Source organism: Amblyraja radiata, chromosome 12 (genome assembly GCF_010909765.2).
Source record: "Amblyraja radiata isolate CabotCenter1 chromosome 12, sAmbRad1.1.pri, whole genome shotgun sequence".
Classification (NCBI taxonomy): Eukaryota; Metazoa; Chordata; class Chondrichthyes; order Rajiformes; family Rajidae; genus Amblyraja; species Amblyraja radiata.
Window position 1 is genome coordinate 14,520,765 of NC_045967.1, and position 19,088 is coordinate 14,539,852.

General features: G+C 41.8%; 1 protein-coding gene across 1 annotated transcript in view; it reads right to left on the reverse strand.

Moving 5' to 3' along the window:
• The window catches only part of il1rapl2 (interleukin 1 receptor accessory protein like 2), an 859,242-nt gene that overhangs the window by 667,922 nt on the left and 172,232 nt on the right, over nucleotides 1-19,088 (reverse strand). The gene's annotated exons all lie outside the window — the stretch shown is intronic.

The following is a 19,088-nucleotide window of genomic DNA, read 5'->3' on the forward strand; positions in this document are numbered from 1 at the left end:
AGAGGAGAGAGATAGGGTGGTGGACTTAGTGGGCTGAAGGGCCTGAATCCAAGCTGTATCTCTCTATGTCTCTTTGACACTGAACAGTATCATTGGCAATGCAGAATTATATCAGGCTGGGACTTTATTCTTTGGAGCACATTGGGGTTAAGGGATGATCTATTGCAGGTGTACAAGATCATGAGGGGAATAAATAGAGTAAATGCACAGCCTTTTACCCAGAGGAGGGGAATCAAGAACCAGAGGTCGTAGGTTTAAGATGAGAAGGTGAGATTTAATAGGACTCTGAGGGACAACGTTTTCACACAGAGAGTGGTGGGTATATGTAACAAGTTGCCAGAGGAGGTAGTTAAGGGAGGTCCTGTAGCAACCTTTAAAAGGCATCTGGACAGGGACATGGATAGAAAAAGTAGAGAGGGATATGGGCCAGATGTTGGCAAGTGGGATGAGTACACATGAGGTACCTTGGTTGGCATGGGCAAGTTGGGACGAAGGGGCTGTTTCCATTCTGTATGACTCTACCACTTAAATAGCCCATCTCTTTAGATTTTATAAAGCAATTGAGTCAATGGACGAAAGTCGAGAAAATACATTTCAGTGTTGAGCATTGATATTACTCAGAGTCTTTTGCGAAGATGCATCTGGAAATATACAAACTTGTAGCAGCTGTTTCTTTGGGCATTTAATGAACATTTTTCATCTTAATGGTTTAATTATATCACTAATTTGAAGAGATATGTAAATTAATTGCAAAGTAGTAAATTACATTAATGTAATCAACGTTTTATCAATAGAGATGAATCTTCAAACCGGCTGGACCAGAGCCATTTCAATCATGGTCCTGCTGGTAATGACGTCTTCTTTCTTCCATCAGATACAGTAATTAATCTCGACACCAAACCATGGTGGGAAGCAAGAGGTAGCTGCTTTATAGGATTTCCAATTTTACTTCCATAGAATGTTACACAAAGGTAAAAAATCCCAAATTGCCTCGGACTATACCATTCTCGCTTTTAAATGATAAGGAGGGATATTTACATTATATAATATTAAAACTCTGTGGCTACTGGCTGCTGGCTGGCTGTGTTTCTGCCTGACGTGGTTGCCAGCCTGTGGGTGCCAGCCTTTGATTCGTTGCTACGCCAACACCAGACCCACAAACTGCCAGAGTTTTTCCATTTCGGTAGAGATTTCACTTTTAATTCCAAGTATCCACTCCTGATTAAATGTTGTCGTGTTTATGTACACATTTTTAATAAAATCCTTCTCCCCCCACTCACTCATTTTGTCGCCTCCTGCTGGACAGCTACCATAACGGCTGCTGGCGCCGCATCTCGCCTCAAAGACGCCATTTAAAAACAGCCGCACTGCTGAGTCCTGAACGCCTTGAGATGGAGGACCACGTCTCCCATGGGGTCTACGGGTAGGGAACGGCTGCGTTGGGGGAGCAGACCCAACGGGTTTGCACTTGGTTTAGTCCCATATAAAAGTGGTTGTCACTCCATGTCTGTATCGAGGATGTATTGTCCTGAAGGAGATGCCTGAGTTTGCATATAATAGACAATAGACAATAGACAATGTGCAGGAGTAAGCCATTCAGCCCTTCAATCCAGCACCGGCATTCAATGCAATCATAGCTGATCATCCACAATCAGTACCCCGTTCCTGCCTTCTCCCCATATCCCTTGACTCCGCTATCTTTAAGAGCTCTGTCTAGCTCTCTCTTGAAAGCATCCAGCGAACCAGCCTCCACCACCCTCTGAGGCAGAGTATTCCACCAACTCTGTGTGAAAAAGTTTTTCCTCATCTCTGTTCAAAATAGCTTACCTTATTCTTAAACTGTGGCCCCTGGTTCTGGACTCCCCCAACATCGGGAACATGTTTTCCATCTCTAGCATGTCCAAACCCTTAATAATCTTATTTGTTTCAATAAGATACCCTCTCATCCTTCTAAACTCCAGAGTGTACAAGCCCAGCCACTCCATTCTATCAACATATGACAGCCCTGCCATCCCGGGAATTAACCTTGTAAACCTACGCTGCACTCCCTCAATAGCAAGAATGTCCTTCCTCACATTGGGAGACCAAAACTGCACACAATACTCTCACTAGGGCCCTGTACAACTGCAGAATGACCTCTTTGCTCCTATACTCAACTCCTCTTGTTATGAAGACCAACATGCCATTTGGTTTCTTCACTGCCTTCTGTACATGCATGCTGACTTTCAGTGACTGATGAACAATGACTCCCAGATCCCGTTGTACTTCCCCTTTTCCCAACTTGACTATTTAGATAATAATCTTCCTTATTAGTTAAAAAAGTGGATAATCTCATATTTATCCACATTAATCTGCATCTGCCATGCATCTGCCCACTCACCCAACCTGTCCAAGTCACACTGCATCCTCATAGCATCCTCTTCACAGTTCACACTGCCACCCGGCTTTGTGTCATCTGCAAGTTTGCTAATGTTACTTTTAATCCCTTCATCTAAATCATTAATGTATATTGTAAATAGCTGCGGTCCCAGCACCGAGCCTTGCGGTACCCCACTAGTCACTGCTGGCCCATATTAAACTGTGGCCTGAGCTATAGGCAAAATAATTTGGAAAAGATAAACCTAAAATCTCTTAAATCTAGGTTTAACTAAATAAAGCACAATGCATATGTGATGTGTTGCACATTGGGAGGTTGAATGTAAGGGGAAAGTATAGAGATACTGACAAGATCTTAACAGTATTGATGTGCAGAGGGATCTTGGGGTCCAAATCCTTGATTAATACGGGAGGGAGGGGTTATGGGGAGAAGGCAGGAGAATGGGATTGAAATGGTAAGATGGATCAGCCATGATTGAATGTAGGCCGAATGGTCTACTACTGCTCCTAAACGTATGAACATAAGCGCATAGCTCCCTGAAAGTGGAGAGAAGTAAAGAGAATGGTAAAGAAGGCAGGTGATATGTTTGTTTTCATCGGTCTGGGCATTGAGTGTAAAAGTCAAGAAGTCATGATGTAGCTCTCATGGATTAGTTCTCGTCACCCCAATACAGCAAGATGTGGAAGCTTTGGAGAAGGTGCGCCAAAGATGGACACAAAGTCCTTGAGTAACTCAGCTGTTCAGGCTGCATCTCCGGAGAGAAAGGATGGGTGACATTTCAGGTTGGGACTATGAAGAAGATTCCCGACCCAAAATGTCACCCATCCTTTTTCTCCAGAGATGCTGCCTAACCTGCTGCGTTACTCCAGCACTTTGTGTCTACCTTTACCAGAATGTTGAGGGGATGAAGGGGTACTAACTACAAGGAGAGGTTGCTTTCTCTGGAGCTCTGGAGGTTGAAGGGAGACCTGATAGAAGATTATACAATTATGAAAGGCACTGATTAGGTAGACACAGAACCTCTTTTCCAGGTTGGAAATGTCAAAGACCAGAGGGCATAGCTTTAAGGTGAGAGGGGGCAATGTTTGAAACAGATGTGGTGGCAGGTTTTGTTACACAGAGGGTGGCGGGTGCTTCAAACATGCTGCCAGGGGTGGTGGTTGAGCAGATACGATAGCGGCTTTAAGAGGCTTTAGATGGGCAAGGAATGGGGATAAGGATCAGGCAGATGAGATTAGTTGGCAGCATGTTCGGCATGGACTTTGTGCTGAAGTTCCTCTACTGTACTGGTCTGTGTTCTGTGAATGAAATAACATCTCGTAATTGATGGGGGAACATTTCATCGGAGGAAGAAATTCACTTACTTTGTTTGCAGCGATTATTGCATTAAACTGCCTGAAGCTTTCATTGTACATTAACTCAAGTAGTGGCTGGAGATTGACTTTATTAGGTTAAGAACACTGAATTGTGAGTTATTTCACTCTGGGATTTCTGCAAAGTGAAATGAACAGACCAGTTATTGATAGGGTGAAGAAAGATACAGGAGTGTAGAAATCTTGTATTGTTCACTTGTACAAAATGGGGTATCGCAACGTACATATATCTTGCTCTTTTCAACAAACGGAAACTTTCAATGCCGCTGCCTGAACAACAGGCATTTAAGGACAAGATAAAACTCAATGATTTTTTAGAACATGATACTTGAAACCACCAGCTGGTGTCCAAAACATGGTGACTCTTTCCATTCCACCTCAGAAGAAATCTACGATTTTTTACACTATGGTCATGAGGCTCATAGCACCATACAGCATGGAAACAAGTCCTTTGGCCCAACCTGCCCATACTGCCCAACATGCCCCATCAAAACTAGTCCCACCTGCCCGTGCTTAGACCACAACCCTCTAAACCTATCCTATCCATGTAACAGTCTAAATGTCACCTAAATGTTATGATAGTCCCTGCCTCAATTACCTCCTCCAGCTGCTCATTCCATATGCCCACTACTCTTTGTGTAAAAAAATGACTCCTCAGATACTTATTTAATCTTTCCCCCTCACCTTAAACTTTGGTTCTTCCTTAACCTCTAATTCTTGATTCCCCTACACTGGTTAAAAGTGTTTTTACCCAATCTATTAATCTCATGATTTTGTCCACCTCTATTAGATCACCCCTTATCTCATGCACTTCAATGAAAAGGGTCCTCGCCTGCTCCACGTCTCCTCATAGCTCAAGCCTTCGAGTTCTGCAACTCTGCAACTCTGACTGCAGCCATTGCACTCTTGTTCTTATGTCTGATTGTGTTTAAGGGCCTGTCCCACTTAGGGGATTTTTTAGGCGGCTGTCATAGTTGCAGCAGGTCGCTGAAACACCGGTGACTGGAACCCCTATGGCAATGTCTACGACAAGCTACAACATTCCATCATCTAGTCGACGTCAAGCTACAGCAAGCTACCGACAACCGACGACCCATTCGGACGCCCACCTACGACCACACCTACGACAACCTACGAACACACAGGCGACAACCTATGACAACCGGTCCACCCGCGACAAGCTATGACAAGCTACGACCCTGTCGGCGACAACTGAAGCCAAATGAAGACAATTCAGTCGCCGGTACCTGTTGCCGGTTGACGTAGGTAGTGGCCAATGGAATTCATCAAATTCAGTATCAGCGACAATCTACATAACCTGGCGACAACATATGACAGCACTTACGTCAGGAGAAGTCAAGCTACGCTCATTGGCGTCAAGCCACTGTTGCTGAAAATTTTTGAACATGTTGAAAATCCAGCGCCGACCAGAAAGACGCTATGACTCTTTGGGCGGCTGAGAAGACTACTCACGACCATACAGGCGACTCCCTGGCTACCATGTGGCGACAGCCTAGTCGCCTGTACTCGCCTAACAAAAATAGCCTAAGTGGGACAGACCCTTTATGTATAGAATGATTTTACTGGATTGTTTGCAAAACAACACATTTCATTGTATCTATGTACATGTGACAATGTAGCTATTGAACTATGTTCCATTGATTCTACTCTGCTGTTTGTAAGCAGATGATAGGTCAGAAAAGTGACCCCTGTATTGATCACAAAGGAAAACACAAAGTGTGGATGGACTCAGTGGGTCAGGCAGCATCTGTGGAGAGAATAAACATGATGTTTCAGGTCAGGACCCTTCTTCAGACTGATTGTTGTAGGGGTGGAGGGGGGAGAGGAAGTTGGAAAAGAGAGGTGGGGGCAGGACAAAACCAGGCAAGGTGAATACAAGTGAGTGGTGTTTGATTTGCAGATGGATGGAGCGAGTGACAAAGAGGGCAAAAGGATGTCGGAGAAGGAGAGAAGAGGAGGAGGGAGATGTAAAGCCAGAGGGATGTGGGTGGAAGGGGACTGCAGGTTGGAGTGGAGGGGAAGGGAGAGAAGGGGGATGAAAGGGAAATGGGACATGAGTATAGGAAGGATCACAATGCTACCTAGAAAAAAAAACAGGGTGACTCTTGTAGACCAGAAGCCAAGCAAACCCTCACTTCTGTCCACAATAACCATCTTGAGCTTCTGGAAGAAGAAAATCACCAAGAACATACAACAGTACATCACAGGGTAGGCCCTTTGGCCCACAATGTCTGCGCCAAACATGATGCCAAGATGAACTAATCTCATCCACCTGGACATGATGCATATCCTTCCATTCCCTGCAGATCCTTGTACCAATCTAAAAGCCTCTTAAATGCCATTTTCATATCTGCCTCCATCGCCACCCCCAGCAGCACATTCCAGGCATCCACCAGACTCTGTTAAAAAACATTCTCCCCACATCTCCATTAAACTTTGCACCTCTCACATTCAAGCTGTGTCTTTAACATTTCCATAAAAGGTTCTGACTGTCTATCGCATCTATTTCTCTCATAATTTGATATATTTCTATCAGGTCTCCCCTCAGCCTCTGATGTTCCAGAGAAGACAATCCGAGTTTGTCCATTTTCTCATTATAGTTAATACTTTCTAACCCAGGCAACATTCTACTGAAACTCCTGCACCTCCTCAAAAGCCTCAATATTCCTTCCTATAATGGGATAACCAGAACTGCACGCAATACTCCAGATGTGGCCTAACTATAGTTCCACAAAGCTGCAACATGACTCATCCCCAAACTCTGAAGGCAAGCATACCTTATGACTTAGCGGGTGCAGCAGCATCTATGGAGCGAAGGAGATGGGCAACGTTTCAGGCCGTAACATTGCCTATCTCCTTCGCTCCATAGATGCTGCTGCACCCGCTGAGTTCCTCCACCATTTTTGTGTACCTTCGATTTTCCAGCATCTGCTGTTCCCTCTTTAACATACCTTATGACTTCTTCACCATACTATCTACTTTCTGGGAGCTGTTGGCTTGAACTCTAAGATTCCTCTGTACATGAATGCTGTTAAGGATCATGCCATGAATTATATACCTTCCCCTTACATTTGATTTCCCAAACGGCAACACTTCAAATTTGCTCGGATTAAGCTCCATCCACTGATTGTTTCTTTTAGGATTGCATAGACATGATGGTTTGAATGGTCTGCCCTTTCAAACGTCTATGACAAAGTGTTAATGGCTGACGTAAAACCACATTCATTCATTGTTTTAAACATTCACTGGGAAAGCAGATATGAATTTAAGTACAGCAATCTCACTTCTCTCAAAAATGTCTCATCAAATACTTCTCATCCATTCAACAGTACTTTGTTCTGCCATGTAGAAAACTGTGCCCTTCAGCGATGACATAATTGACCAGTTGATTTATTCTTGATAGTGTTGATTGATGGGGGATGGGTGTTGAAGATAAACGTATAAATTGGAGAAACCTTTGTAACCCCATTTTAACAATTCTCGTGAGACAGTCAACAAAGTGTTTCAAGCTGTAGGCAATAAAATCTACTTACATCCCTGAGCACGTGGGCACATTATTCAATCCAGTATAAATACAACCAAACAGGATATATAGGTCAAAGACACAAGGAATGGTAGATACTGGTTTACAGGGTCCTGACCCGAAACGTCAGCTATTCGTGTCTGCCTGAGATGCCGCCTGAACCTATGTGTTATTCCAGCACCTAGTGTGCTTTTTTTAAGATACTGTTGATGGGGAGTCTTACCTGACTGCCCAATACTAGCACATTTATTTGCAAAAATATGGGTGCACGTTTTGGAGGAGAGGGTGGTTAAAGGGTGAATCTCAATATCCTGTTTAAAAGGTCCAATATAATTTCCAAACTGATCGCAATACTCCAAATGCAGCCGTACCAACGTGTTGTACAAAGGATTCCAACTTCCATGTAGAAACAAGGAACTGCAAATGCTGGTTTATAAAGAAGGCCAAAATGTGCCGGAGTAACTCAGTGGATCAGACAGCATCCCTGGAAAACATGGGTAAGTGATGTTTCAGGTCAGGACCCTTCTTGAGACAGGAGTGTTTCTCCCTCAATCAGTCTGAAGAGGGTCCCAACCCGAAACGGCACTTATCCATGTCTGATCCCGCTGAGTTACTCCAGAACTTTGTATCTTCCTTTGTTCCAACTATACTTAAAGCCCTGATTGATAAAGGCCAATGTACCAAAAGCCTCAGAGGATATACTGACATTTCTTAAATCCATAATGTTTATGTTTGATCTAATTGATCCACTGGTCAACATTGATGTTAGAAGTCTCAGCAATGGCAATGTTTCTGAACGTTGAGCAGGGTAGGTGACACTCTCCCTCTTGGTGGAGATGAGATACTTTTCCTCCACAAATGTTACTAGCCACTTGTCAGTCCACGCCTTTGGCATTTGGAAATGCTCAACACTATAAAGAAATTAAAAACATTGCTGAGTAAAAATTATCGTATTTTTAAATAATTTTGTAAAAAAAATATCTGTACTCTAAAAATCAATTAAAATTATTTGAAATCAAGCTGTGTCCAAATTATTATCTGGTGTATCAGCAACAGCACAAATGGAAATGGAGATGTTTCTGCTGTGTCAAATCAATAGGAATATGTTCTGAACAAATGTATATCGTCAGTCAGTTTAGCTGGCGAGAGAGGGAGAGGGAGAGAGATGGGGAGAGATGGGGAGAGAATGAGAGAGGGGCAGAGAGCCAGAGAGAGATAGAGAAGAGAGAGTCAGGGTGAGACAGAGAAACAGAAGCCAGATTCAGAGTACAGGTGAAACACAAAATTCCCTCCCATAGTAATTTTCCTCACCAGTCTGCAACTCTTGCCTCTGATAAATGGTAGGTCCCTGAACAAACTACTTTATCACTTAGTGAAAACAAGACGCAAAGTGCTGGCGTAATTCAGAGGGTCAGGCATCATCTCTGCAGAACATGGTTAGGTGACGTTTTGGGTCGGGACCCTTCTTCAGATGATAGTGGGGGTGGGGTGGGGGTGGGGGGGTGGCGTGGAAGGGAGAAGGTGCAAGACAAAGCCAGGTGGATGCTGGTGAGGGGAGTTTTTGATAGGTAGATGGTTGGAAAAGGACAGAGCTGAAAAGACAAAAAAGTGTGAGATATGGAAACAAGAGGCATGAATGATGAAGTCAGAGGCTTCATACGAATTAACTCATTCGTATGAATTCCCACATCTTCAAAAGATGTGTCACCTTAATTAAAACAAAAACATGCCAGTAAATTTTCAGGGCTTTCCCCACCATCTTCTCGTTGTTACCATCCCCGCCCTCTTCTCGTTGTTACCATCAGGCAGGAGATACAGTAGCATGAAATCGCACCTCATCAGGTTCAGGAACAGCTACTTTCATACAACTTTCAGGATCTTGAACCAACCCAATCCTAATCCTATCTCAACAACCGAACACTGTGGGCCATAACTTGAATGAACATGGATGTATTTTCTAATTGAGCTTCTGCAGTAATGTGTATTTGCACAGTCTTTTTCCTTCCACTGTCTTCTATAATTGATGTAATAGTTTATGTTCTGTTTGTTTAGTTTAGTTTTGAGATACAGCATGGAAACAGGCCCTTCGGCCCACTGAGTCCAGCGACCCAGTTCACTAACACTATCCTACATTAGGGACAATTTAAAATGTTAACTGAAGCCAATTAATCTGCAAACCTGTACTTCTCTGGAGTGTGGGTGGAAACTGGAGCTCCCGGAGAAAACCCATACGGTCACAGGGAGATCGTACAAAATCCATACAGACAGCACCCGTAGTCAGGATTCAACCCGGGTCTCCGGCGCTGTAAGGCAGCAACTCTACCACTGCGCCGCTGTGACTCCCGTGTGCTGTCTGAGTCTATGTGCCTGCATCTGTTATTACCATAGACTATCTAATTGTGTTTTGCGCTAATGTCACGATTTTCCAGTCTTTTTCTTTTCACTGTCTAGATAAATGTGTGTATAATTTATGCTATGCCTATTTTCATGTTGTATCTCTAAACTAAACAATGAACAGCATAGTTTGTGATGGGTGCACACAGCAATTGTGCAAATTAGCCAACAGCATGAAGTTAGCTTGCAGCTTACATCGGAAGTAATAGTAATACGTTAATCGTATGTCTCCAATCCTGTTCCCGCCTTTGGGTCCACTGTTTTAGTTTCACTAATCTCTGGAGCAAAATCAACCACTGTAAGAGGAACAACAGCTGCTGCATTTCTGGTTCTCTTCCTGACTTGGTTTATGTGCAGAACAATTTTGAAGTGTGAAGATTGATAGAGTAACGTACAGCTGTGATGGGACTCTCCAAAGGTGCATCACATTAATCTTAACGCGAGTAGAAAATAAAAAATGCGCATGTAATACAGGAAAAGTAAGATTTCACATCAATTTACTATGAAAAGTTGTTCATTGAAACTCAAATCTCCCAATTCCCAAAGAGCAAAATCAAAAACAAATTTGTCTTGTTCAAATGGAGATTAAGATCTTTACATTTCCACATATTTAACAGGGAATAAGGAAGGTCAAATTTCAAACTGACAAAACAGCAGTTCGCTGATAAGTTGGTTCTAAATGTTCTCAAATATGTCTTCAATTTAAAATGGGATAGCTCACTTTAGGGGAAAAAATGTACTCATTTTTTGAATGTGGACATTACTGACATCCCAAATCAGGCCAAGACAAACCAAGTCATCAACTAAGTCAAGTCAAGCTAAGTCAAGTCAAGCTAAGTCAATCAAGTCTGGTCAAGTCAAGCCAAGCCAATTCAAGTCATGCCAAGCTTGTGTGCCTTCAAGTCATGCCAAGCCGAATCAAATTAAATCAAGTGAAATCAAGCCAAGCCGTTTAAAGTCGCATCAAGTCAAGTCATGTCAAGTCGTCAAACTAATTCAAGTCAAGCTAATTCAAACCAAGCCGAGCCAAGCCAAGCCAAGCCAAGCCAAGTCAATTCAATTTAAGCCAAACCAAACCAAGGCAAGTCAAATCAGTTAAAATCTATTCAAGTCAAGTCAAGCCAAGCCAATTGAAGACCGTTCAAGTAAAACCAGGCCAAGCCAAGTTAATTCAACCCAAGCTAATTCAAGTCAAGTCAAGCTAATTCAAGTCAAGTCAAGTCTTTTTGCAGTGAACCTTTTGGCAGTGGTTGCTTGTTATGAGACAAAATGCAGGAGATACTCAGCATGTTAGGCAGCATCTATGGGAAGGATAACAGAGGTGATGTTTCTGTTTTTTCACTAAAACTCATGAAACTTCAACAACAAACTTCCCATTCCTACAGACCTTTCTGTGCTAGGTCTCCTCCATTGTCAGAGTGCAGCTAAACATAAATTGGAGGAACAGCATCTCATATTTCGCTTGGGCAGCTTACAGCCCAGTGGTATGAATATACTGCCTGACCTGCTGAATTTTTCCACCATTGTCTCTATTTAATTCCAGCAACTGCAGCTTGTTTAAAATAGCTCGGTCAGGATCGAACCTGAGTCCCTGGAACTGTGAGTTAGTGGCTCAACCAGCTATGCCATTGCCACCCAAGGTTTGGCCTTTATGAGAAAAACTCATTGGAGAAAGACAAGAAAGCAGCAACGAGTACAAACGTTTCAAGATATTTAAAAGACATTCTGTTAAGTGGATGAATAGGAAAGGTTTAGCAATGTTTCAACAATGTACAATGTACAAAATGTATAAAAGCGTAATTATTGTGTCAGTACCTGGAGAAAATGGCAAACCCACTGTGTGGATGAAATATTGAAACTGAAACTGATGCTTCAGCATCATGCATGAACAAAATGAATAATTGAATGTCAAAATTGGAGTGTTTAAATAGTGGAAAATTTAGACCATTTCTCATGACTGGGAAAGGGGGGGAAAAAAGAGCAAGGTAGGATATCAAGATTAAAAGTAGACTTTGAAGAAAATAATTTATGGCTGGATATGGCCAATACATAAACTGCAATCTTAAACCTTACAGTTTGTATGTCTGCCACATCACTCAATATAACGATTCAAGACCCAGATTGTCGGAGTTTTGTTAAGCTCAGTATCAATGAACACATCCATTCTATTTATTCCAATAACTCCCATTTATAATTTGCACTGATAACTTTTTTTTTGTTGCAGGGTCTTTCAGGGTATTCACTGTCATGTAGAACTTATATTCAATTTGATGCAATTTTCTGTTGACCCAGCCCATGTACCCGTGATGCTGCTGCTAGGAAGGTTTCCATTGCACCTGTACCTCACCATACATTTTTATACAACAATAAACTCAACTTGACTTTACTAATTTACTTAAAATGTAGTGAAACTGTCCAAGAAGGTGAAAGGAAACTTTTGTCAAACAATTGTGATTAGCACAGTGGCGCAGTGGCAGAGTTGCTGCCTTACAACGCTAGAGCCTCAGGTTTGGTTGGTGTTTATGTGGAGTTTCTATGTCCTCCCTGTGACCGCATGGGTTTTCTTCAGGTGCTCTGGTTTTCTCCCACATCCTAAAGACATGCAGGTGTGTAGGTTAATTGTCTTCTGTAAATTGCCCCTAGTATGTCGGACAGAAGTCGTGCATGGGTGATCACTGGTTGGTGGAGAATCGGTGGGCCGAAGGGCCTGTTTACACGCTATATCTGTAAACTAAACTAAAGTAAACATCCTACCATGCAAGCATTTTTGAAATTAAGCCAGAAAATTTTCAATAACGATTTTAATGGCTATGATGTTCATTGATGGAAATGAAAGCAGGCTGTGAGAAGACTATAATGCTTTGAGAATAAAACTATGTGGTCTAGGCAAAAAGGAGACAAAAGGAACTGCAGATACTGGCATGTTGACCAAAGCACAGAGGAACACAGCAGGTCAGGAAGCATCTGTGTAGGGAAATATATAATTGTGTGTTGGTTCATTGGCTTCTGTAAATTGTCCCTAGATTGGTGGATAGAACTAATGCATGGGTGATCGTTGGTCTGTGTAGACTTGGTGGGCCAAAGGGCTGTTTCCACATTGTATCTCTGAACTAAGCTAAACTAAGATAAGTTGAGCTAAGCTAAGATAAGCTAAATTAAACTAAACTAATATTTTATGGTGGAATATATAAGACCTGGTGGCCAAAAACGTAGCTTGAGGAGTATAAAGAGACAAGAGATGTGGAGAGATGCATTATAGGGAATTCAGGACCTTGGGGCCTTGGTAATTAGAAACTAGTAACAGAAAAAAATCTGAAACGTGCAAAAAAGGTTAGAATTAGAAAAGATTGGTTCTTTTGTAGAATTAATGGGTTGGCCTCTTCGGATCGTTTACCTTGTCTTGGTGAAGAGGCTTGCGTGGCCCCATGATTCCGAGAGAGATGCTGACGGGTTGGGCCACCCATGGCGGTAAGGTCGAGGATGAGGGTCCAGACTAAGAATGATCCAACCTTCAAGACTTCAACGGCGGACCAGGCAGACAAAGTTTATCTTGAACTCAACGGCTGTGAAGGTGGGTGGAGGCTGCAGCAGATCTATCAGCTACAATCGTCTTGGTTCCCTTGCCATTGGAATTAGTTGATTGATTTGTGAAAGACCGTGTGCTTCTGGGAGTGCAACATCAAGTACACGTTAAACAAACACATGTACAGGCATCTTCATTCTGTAAGCTGTAAAGCCAGGATTGGACTCATAAGCCACCTGAGAGTCCATAAACACAACAGAACATAGACCATCATCCTCAAACTCGAGGGATAGCCATGACAAATGGGTTGGAGAAGATTTCAGGGATGTGGGGGGGGGGGGGGGGGGGGATGAGGAATTAGAAGGATTTGAAAACCAAATGGATGAACATTTTAAACCTCAGGTCTTATCATAATGTAGATTAGTGAGAGCATCCATTCACAGTCACTGTTTCTATGATCTTTCTTTCCAAATCTTGGATAGTTGTAACAACTTGCACCAAAAAAGTGCTGGAGGAACTCAATTGGTCAGGCAGCATCTGTGGGAGGGAATGGACGGACAACATTTCAGGTCGAGACCCTTCTTCAGATTGAGTTCCTCCAGCGTTTGTATTTTACTGAAGAAAATAGCTAGCGCAGTCCTGACCTCGCATCTACCTCATTGGAGATCTTTGAAGTATCGTATTTTTAATCATATTTTATCGGACTTCAATGTTATATCTTTGCATAAAATGTTGTACCTTTTGTCTTGATTTGTAGTGATTGTATAAATGTTTAGTCTTCTTTTTGTCTGGATGGTATGCCTTCAAAAGCTTTTCACTGTACATGTGACAATAATAAACTGAACTACCAGCAGAAACGTGGCATCGCGCTGCCATGGTGATGCATACAATAGCATAAAAAAGAGAATAATTTTAACGATGCAGATTAATAGGCTGATAAACCTATTGCAAAAGTTATTTTATTTCTGTTTTATAACATTGCAATTTTGTTCATCCATAGCTACGAATTCTCCAAATCAAAATCTTAGAGATAATTTGCAGTTTTTTGTCAAACAAGTCATTATTATGTTTGAGTTAAGGTGCAATTGTAATTGTCTAACATATTACCTCTATAACAAATTAACTTGATTGTTTCATTGAAAGTAGTAAGAACATTCAATAAAGATGAAATAAATGTTATAATGAAGATTTAATAAATAACTTACTATGTGATGAAAACTGACTAAATCAATTTGTCATATTGAATAACGTCAACATTCGAAAGACTGTGCTTCCTTCAAAATCTTTTCTGTTACAATAAAGCAACAATTTATATTCATCGGAAGCACATCCAAAATTATTACAAAGGAACATATGCTCCTAGTACTTAAAACTGCTCATTATAAGTGATAAAATGCATTGGTATATTAACGCAATGGAGCATTGATTCGGACCCGAGCTCCAGCTTTCATTAATAATAATGTTCCAAATCTCAACTCATGGATGCAGGCGTTAGAAAAGATGTGACACAGAACTGACATGGACCCTTCATTGGTACAGCAGTAATTTAAGAACAGTCCCCTTGTCTGAGAGGTTCTTCTGGAAATCTTACCAGATCTCAATGGGTAGGAAAATAAAAATGCTACTATATAATAAAAATTGTGATGAATTGGATGAGAAGAACGATACAGCCAACTACACTGCTAAAACTGTATTCTTTGTTGCAAAATCGTCTGGTAATTAACTGTATATTCTTGTTAATAAAAGTTGAACTGTCTTAAAATCATGAATGTTTTTATATGACCACCATTTTGTTAGAGTTTGTGTTCCTTCAACTATGGCACCCAATTCAAGTAAAGAAATGGTCACGCTATAGAACATAGAATAATACAGCACAGGAGCAGGCCCAAAATGTCTGTGTCGAATATGATGCCAAAACCATCTCTTATCTACCTGCACATAATCCATATCTCTCCATTCTCTCCATATCCATTTGTCTATCCAAAAGCCTCTAAAAAGCCACTATCGTATCTGCCGCAACCAGCAACCCTGGCAGCATGCTCCAGGCACTCACCACCCTCAGCGTAAAAAAGCTTGCCCTGCACTTCTCCTTTAAACTGTGCCCCCTCTAACTTTAAAACAATGCCCTTTAGTATTTGATTTTTTCCACACTAGGAAAAGGTTCTGACTCTACCTATGTATGCCTCTCATCATTTTATATACTTCTATAGGTCACCCTACAACCTCTGGCATTCCAGATAAAACAATTAAGCTTGTCCAACCTTTTCCTACAACTAATACCCCTTAATCCAAGCAACATTCTGGTAAACCTCCTCTGCATCCTTTCCAAAGCCTCCACATCTTTCCTGTAATGTGGTGACCAGAACTGCACGTAATTTTCCAAATGTTGCCCAACCAAAGTCCTGTGAAGCTGCCTCATGATAGCCTGACTCTTATACTTAACCCCCCACCTATGAAGGCATGCATATCAAATACCTTATTTACCAGTCTACCTCAACCATTGATATTCTCCATTAGAAATAACAGCCACCTTTAGAATGGCCATCACATAATCACATTACGACGTTAGCACAAACATATTAAAATATGCAATTTTTATCTTTTGATTTGTGGTAACACATGAAACTAATTATTTTCATGCTTTATATTCATTGTAGGCCAGTGGTTCCCAACGTGGGGCGTACGCCCCACAGGGGGGCAATTTGATTTGTCTTTTTTTTAACAATTTTTTAGTAATTTCTTGCTCAGAACTTTAACTGTCTTTTGTTTATTTCATTTTTCTTTTTCATGGATGCCATGTTCTTTTGAAGCTTGTTTAAACCAAGGTATTGGCATTTTAAGCTTCTTCAGCTGAAACGGAGTTCACTTTTTAAATGATAAGAATTATATATCACCACATGGGGGGGGGGGGGGGGGGGGGGGCATCAGGATTTTAGAGGTGATTAGGTGGGACATGGCCAAAAAAAGTTGGGAACTACTGCTGTAGGCTATCCATTGTAACCTTAAGACTTTGGAATTATCCTGAAATGAAACAAAATTAGCAGCATGCAAATCAAAACTCGTTGTAAAAACATGGCCCCACATTGCTTCTTGTTTTCTATTTACAAGAATAATTAGTAGCAATTCATTATTCCCAGTAAATATATATACACCTTGAGCATTAGAAACAATTTGGCCATATTTAAAAGCATTACTATTACATATGCTGATGCACAATAATAATAGAGTGAGTTCAGTTCAGAATCTTCAAATAATAAATCAGAATAATGCAAGTCTCAAAACCAAATTTTGTTTAGATAACTTCTTCCCCTCTGTTATCAATCTCTGAGTTGTCCTTCTATCAGCTAGGGTACTGTCCGATTCACCTCTACCCCATTGAGGACTGTCTCTGGAACTGGTGCGCTACAATGCTGAGAACTATATTCTACACTCTGTATCTTACCCTATATCTACTGCAGTTGAAGTTGACTTGATTGTATTTATGTGTGGTTTTTAGTTTAGTTTATTTTAGTTTAGAGATACAATGTGGAAACAGGCCCTTTCGGTCCACTGGGTCTGGACCCCCGCACGTTAGCACTATCCTATACCCACTAGGGACAATTTAATACCAAAGCCAATTAACCTACAAACCTGTACGCCTTTGGAGTGTGTGAGGAAACCGAAGATTTCGGAGAAAACCCATGCAGGTCACGGGGAGAACGTACAAACTCCGTACAGACAGCACCCATAGTCGGGATAGAACCTGGGTCTCCGCCGTTGCATTCGCTGTAAGGCAGCAACTCTACCGCTGCGCCACCGTGCTGCTCATGGTGTATCTGATCTGCTTGGATTGCATGCAGCACAAAGTTTTTCACCATACATTTGACAATGATAAACCTAAACTGAAACCATGGTTAGACCCATTCTTCGAAATGCCGAGGTACACAGAGCCTCAGCAGGTAATAACTCTTGGTGCGTACATACAGGGTACCCAGGGTGCATTCAGGTACATGTCACGCATCCTTCTCTGGAGGTTAATACATACCATTTCTGCAAACATGTTCCGTTTTAAGTGTGCAGGTGAAATGGAAAATGCAAACCATAAGCTGAACTTCCATTTCAATTTCAAATGGAAAATTGTTCAGCTTATGGTTTGTGATTACATTGTAATTCCCTACTAGTTCAGGATAACTTTGCTTGGATGCTTCCAACTGAACAAAGACCATTATCCTCCAATTCAACTAGAGGCAAAATAATCAGTAACATACATTTGGAAAGGTTCTCATAGAGTCATTTAGTCATAGAGTCTCACAGCGTGGAAACAGGCCCTTTAGCCCAACTTGCCCACGTCGACCAACATGCCCCATCTCCACTAGTCCCACCTGTCTGCTTTTGGCCCACATCCCTCTAGACCTATCCTATCCATAAACCTGTCTAAATGTTTCTTAAACGTTGCGATAGTACCTCTCCCAACAAATCAGGGTAGATGGTAGTAGTAGATGGTCTGAAGAAGGGTTTCGGCCCGAAACGTCGCCCATTTCCTTCGCTCCATAGATGCTGCTGCACCCGCTGAGTTTCCCCAGCAATTTTGTGTACCTTAGATGGTAGTGACTGTTCTTTTTGGCTGTACAACACTCTTTTTGGTGAACACATTCTCTGAAACACCAAAATGTCCCCCCCCCCCACCCCAATTGCTTACATTGTATGTCAGCTGAGATTAAAATTAAACCTATTGTGAAACTCAGGGATAACAATCATTGACTTATTATCTTCACTGAAAAATGATCAGAATCTGTTCATCAAAAAATCTCTTGTAAGAATCCAATTATACCAACTAATCAAAGGTTTTTATAAAGATGCCTAGTTGCCTGATGATAAATTGTTGAAACTTCTTATTTTTGAAAGCCAAGCAATCCTTCAAATCATGCAGAGAAAAGTTATAGGGACCCATGGGAGATGAGATACCGGCATAACGCTAAAAGTTATATCTTGTGAAAATAAAACAGGGGTAGTTCAGAGAAAAAACATAATCTATGAGCAAGTGTCAATACTTTTGTACTTAGTAATGAACTCCTTCTGGAGTATCTCAGTGGGACAGGCAGCCGCTCTGGAGAGAAGAAATGGGTGAAGTTTCGGGTCAAGATCCTTCGTGAAAACTGGCCCTCCGGTCCACCAAGTCCACACCATCAATCGATCACCCATTCACACTAGTTCCGTGTTATCCCACTCTCTCATCCACTCACGACATAGTGGGGGAAATTTACAGAGGCCAATTAACCTACAAACCTCTGCGCCTGAGATATGGGAGGATCTGGAGCGCCGAGAGGACACCCAAGCCATCACAGGAAGAACATGCAAACTCCACACAGGCATCACGAGGTCAGGAGTGAACCTGGGTTTCTAGTGTTGTGAGGCAGCTGCTCTACCAGTTGTGCCATTGTGCTGCCCTTTAATTAGGTATGTTGCAAAGCCTACCTGAAGCGTCGTTGAAGATCTGCTGCTGAGGGTGTGCGCGATTTTGGCGCCGTTTAGAGGGGGCGGGTTTAAAACGCGATTTTCTCTAAGCTGTTCCAATCGAAAATGTTCAGCCTAGTTAATTATTAACGAAAAATCGCTGGAAGACCCCGTCGCAAAAGCTATTATTAGGTTTAAAGGCCTTGAATAATAGTTATAGTAGTTTAAAAATCAATCTCTAAACCCACGACCGCCAGCAACCGCAGGGTCTCATAAAGCAAATAGCAGAAGTTAGGTTGTATATTTTTACATTAAAAAGGGCTTCTAAAGATCCCTTTATACAAAGTTTAATATTGCGAGTAGCTCAATTTGGGCCCATTATATCGCGCAGTATTTTTCTCGGCATTTGGGGCACAAATCTACCGCAATGTGAACGTTCTAAAC